Source organism: Lagopus leucura, unplaced genomic scaffold (genome assembly GCF_019238085.1).
Source record: "Lagopus leucura isolate 7727_CA_CO unplaced genomic scaffold, USGS_WTPT01 Super-Scaffold_100001, whole genome shotgun sequence".
In the NCBI taxonomy this organism is placed as follows: domain Eukaryota; kingdom Metazoa; phylum Chordata; class Aves; order Galliformes; family Phasianidae; genus Lagopus; species Lagopus leucura.
Window position 1 is genome coordinate 58446196 of NW_024962262.1, and position 4980 is coordinate 58451175.

The window sequence follows — 4980 nt, forward strand, 5'->3', positions numbered from 1 at the left end:
GAATAGAATAGAATAGAATAGAATAGAATAGAATAAAGTTGGAAAGTACCAACAAAGACCACCAGGTCCAACTATCCAATTACTTTAGGGCTAACAAAATACCTAATATCTTTTGAATGATGACTGCCATGGGGCATCAATCACTCTACAGGATGCCTGTTTCAGTGTTTGATCCCCCTCACAGAAATTTTCCCTAATGTCCGGTTTGAACCTCTCCTAGTACATCTTCATGCTGTTCCTGCAAGTCCTGTCATCAATTACCAGAAAAAGAGTCTGCTAGCAGAACTGTACTCGATTTGAGGCCACACCAGCACTAAATTTAGCAGGAACATTGCTTCCTTTGACCAGCTGGCTATGCTGTGTCTGATGCACACAAAAATGTGGCTTAGTCCTTGGGTGCCAGGACACACTGCTGGATGATGCTGAGTGGCTGCCATCAGCACACCCAGATCCCTTCTGACTGAGCAGCTCCCCAAACACTCATCTCCCATCTGTGCCTGTGTCTGGCACTGCCTATCCCAGGTGAGACTTCTGATGCTTACCTTAGTTGAACTTTGTTCCATTCATAGAACCATACAATCATAGAACCATTAAGGTTGGAAAAGACCACTAAGGTCATCTAGTCCAACCACCAATCCATCACCCATGCCCACTCAACAGTTCATGATTGTCAAATACTCCAATGTATATCTAAATTCCTCTGCAAGGAGGAACTTTTCAGCTAATGGAAAAAAAAAAAAAAAAACAAGAAAGGGTCTCAGTGGTCCACAGTTTCACACTCTGGTTCCTTGAAAAGTCTAATACCTCAAACAGCTACTTGCAGTGAGTGGTGTTCTCGAAGCCAAGTCAGACTTTCATAAAAATTTCATTACTCTGATTCACCAGGTCAAAAGACTTAGAGGAAAAGATGCTTCGGGAGTGGCAACAGAAAGCAATGAATGGACAGGAAATGGAAATAACCTCTTCCCTGAAGCAGTTGCCATGGCACAGAGTCAAAAGGGCAAAGCGAAGAAAGGACTTGACTTATTGTGATGTCTCCATTACGAGAGAGAGGCACAGCTCCCCTGCTGCAGCACCTAGCCTAGAGAATATGGCCAAAGACCTCAAGACTGGGTGGTCAAAGGAAGCACAGTATGTCACGAAGTCCAACATATGGTCATGATCGTTCATACAGACATGGTCAGCATGTGCCTCCTGCTGCTCCTGCTTCCTGCCTGCCTGGGAGTTTTGCTCCTTTCTTCTTCTACACTCACAGTTGCAATACCATCTTGGTGATATTTATGCAAGCTGTACCACTTTTGTAAGTACTTTATTTTACTGTAAAGAATAAATGATACTTGGCTGTCTTGTGCACATGAGAAAAGTATATGAGCTATGCAACACATTGTTTGCATGATAAGTCTGGCAGTTAATAGATGTTCTCTGAGCCAAATAAATCAGAGATGTAAAAAATAATGAGGTAGAGACTAATTCATTTCCTTTGTCTGTGTCAGCTGAATGAGAATGGACACTGTAAAAAAAGTCTCTGGTGCTCTCTTGACCTGAGAGGTACATTTCTTTTTCTCCAAAGAAAAAAAAACAAAAACAAAAAAAAAAAAAAAAAAAAAAAAAAAAAACAAAAAAAAAAAAAAAAAAAAGAAGAAAAAATAAAAAGCATTCCTCCTCTTTTTTTTCTTTTTTTCTTTTTTCCTTTTTTTCTTTTCCTTTTTTTCTTTTTTTTTCTTTTCCTTTTTTAATATTGTTGGAAGCTTAAGAATATTCCCTTTGGACAGCTTAAGAACTGTTCGGTATTACCTCTCTCCATCAGAAAAGTTTCCCAGCTAAAAACCAGCCAGCTGGCAACGTCTGTCACCAGCTTCTGTAGCTGTGCACCCCTCATTCATAGAAGTACTTAGAGACTGGAGAAAGCTTTGCATGCTGTTGACTGCGAATGAGAGAAAGGCTGAGAACAAACCTGACTGCACTAAGCACAGGAGCACACAGTTTAATGAAATGAGCTGCAAACTTTGGAGAACTAGAGGTGAACTGTGCTAATGCAGAGGCTGGATATGCTGATATTTCAAGGGGTAAAATCCTACTAAAGCAGTTTGCTGACAATAATGGTTTGTATCAGTTTGAGACTAGTTAATGAAGCTTCCATTTTGCCTATGTAGCATTTACTCCCTTCTCTCTAGCTAGGCAGAAGACCACATAAATTAGTTTAGCTACTTTGTAACTCCCCTACTGCACAACAGGACTCACAGGTTTTAGTTATCATATTGTTGATGGGCAATCCCATCAACATTTGTGAAGCAAACATTTGCTATGGATTTTGTTTGTTCATGCAATAATCATGTGTCACATTAACTATCATGATCAAAGATTCTCAGCTGTTATTCTCTGTCACAGACACTGGCTCAACTGAGAGGTCTAAAAAGTAAGGCAAACTTCAGAGAATCTGAGTACCTTCTCTCACAGGCATGAGTTAGTGCTGCCAGATATGGCAGAATAGAAATCTTGTCAGACCCCTTCTTGAACTGCTCTTTTGTTTCTAGAAGTAAATATAACCTTGTGATTTATTCTTTGGATAACTTCACTTGCAAAAGGTTTCTGTTTAATCCACACTTCAACCCACTTTGTTTTATAGAGCCATCCTGCTCCTCTCCTGGAAGAGAAAGGAATGGCTGTGTGCTGAGAAAAAGAGCATGTCTCACTGAAAAAGCATGAGGAATACCAATCCTCTCTGAATCCCTTTGGGATCCTCATGTTGGCTTCAGTTTTTCAAGGAAGAAGGTTCTGACTTCAGAAGATTTCTTATCCCAAGGAAACACAAATGAGCTCAGCAGGAGCATCCTCCATCTCTTGAGTGATACAAGTGCCAAATACAAAGATTTTGGTGAGTAATTACTTACAATAAACAACGTGAACATTTAGCAGAGGGAGTTAGGAAAAGCACAGGACCGACCTAGCACAGTGCCCATGGCAGGCCTTAGTCAGTAGCACGAGTATTCTGAAGGCCACATGGTTACCCTCACAGTTTCCAGTGCACTCCATTCTTTTCGTACCATTAGGAAGAGCAGTATCCTGCCATGTTGGGTCCTGGCTGCCCCGGTGCGTGCCCAAGCACCATATTGGCTGGAGGGCAATGATAATATCACATGCAGAACTGTGCTTCTTCATTACAGGTGAACTGTAGATGACTTTTAAATCTTCCATCCGACTCAAGCCATCCTATGATTCTATTCTGTGATTCTTGCACTATGATTCCTAGTTGCTACAAAACTTTTTACCTGCACCATATAAGGAGATGGGGAGAATCCCGCAGGCAAGAATCTTACATTCATTCCTGATCTGTAAATACCACAAAAAAAGGGGCAGAGAAGGAATGAAACCATGAATATCAACCTCCTTCATCCATTCCAAGGAGGATGAGGAATACGGTCTCTTGCAGCTGAGAACTCCCACTGAGTGTGTTCTCTCCCCTGTGCTGGGAGGGTGTCAGAAGCCAGGTAAAGCACGTCACTTCTTGATGTTCCAGCTGAAGCCATATATAGACATGGCATCATGCCTGGGAAAAAACGTAATTGCTAAGGACTGGCCTCAAATGCTAATGAAAAGAAGGTACTGTGTATGTAAGTTTCAAAGCAAACATTAAAACTGAAATACAGTCAACAGCACATCACATCCCTTGATTAAATACAAAGCTACTCTACACAATGCAAGAGGCTTGGGAAAAGGAAAAACTAAGGACTACCAATTAGCTGTCAAAGAGGCCATCAATAGGTTCTTTCTGAAAAGTCCCTTATTATGCAGTCCTTTCCTATGTTCAGAAGAAAGGCTGACTTTCATCCTCAGCAGTGGTGAGGATGGAGAAATTCTCATCTTTGCTATAGCTGGGCTAATGGAGCAAACAAAAGATACAATGTAAAAGCGCAATTGATTTTGCAACACAGTTTTGAAGCACATTGTAGGAAGGCATGACTTAAGAGACTTCTCATTCTGGGATAATTGCAAGTGAAGAGTATAGGATGAATAGAAAAAAAATTGTCTATGGAGCAGATAATGTGAAAGCCTAATGATGACATGACATGAAAGATCAGAAGCTCCCCACTGAGTGGTAAACAAGATCTGGCCTTGATGCAGAGCAGAATAGATTATTATGCAAAAATGTCAGCTATGCAACAGTCACTAAAGTAAAAGGCGGAATCTTTAGAAAACATTTAGTGATATCCTCTGTGATATTCTTCCATCTCAGTCCACAGAGAATGACTAAAAGCAAAATAAAAAATCTAAAAGTTTTTGAAAAACCACAGGGAAGGGATGAGAGATCATGTATTGCTTGCCAATTAAGAACATTATTTACCTCATTGTCTAACTTAAATAATTAAGTTAATGATAGCCTTTGTACTTTGTACTCTTTGAAAGAACCCGTGCCAAAACTCACGTTATCCTACATGATCATAAGTCACATGGAAAAATGAGATAATTAAATTTGTTGATGATATGCTATTATTTAAGGCAATAAAACAGAGTTCAACTGTGAAGTGCTGCAGATGGCTCACAATACTGAGCAACTGGGGAAAAAAAAAAAAAAAAAAAAAAAAAAAAAACCAGCAGCTGAGATGCTGATAAATACAAAGTATTACACGTGGTTAAAACCGTTCTTAACCATGCATAACATGATGGGCTCTAAATGAGCTATCAGCATGCAGAAAAAGCAATCTTTTGATTTACTGTTGACAATTCCATTAAGATCTCACTGCTGTTCTCAGGGTCCATCAAAAAGTTAAATAAAACATTAGGAAATCTGAAGAAAGGAACAGAGAACAAGTAGAATAATCCTCTGCCTGTCCTCTTTTACCAGCACATGAAGCATGTTTGTATTGTCATTATTATGTGTTGTTCTGATTCTTTCATCCTCCAAGAGCAAAGCGGTAGAAAGTACACAAAGAAAGACAAGAGCAATCAAAGGTATGGAATAATTTTAATATGAGGAAAAGG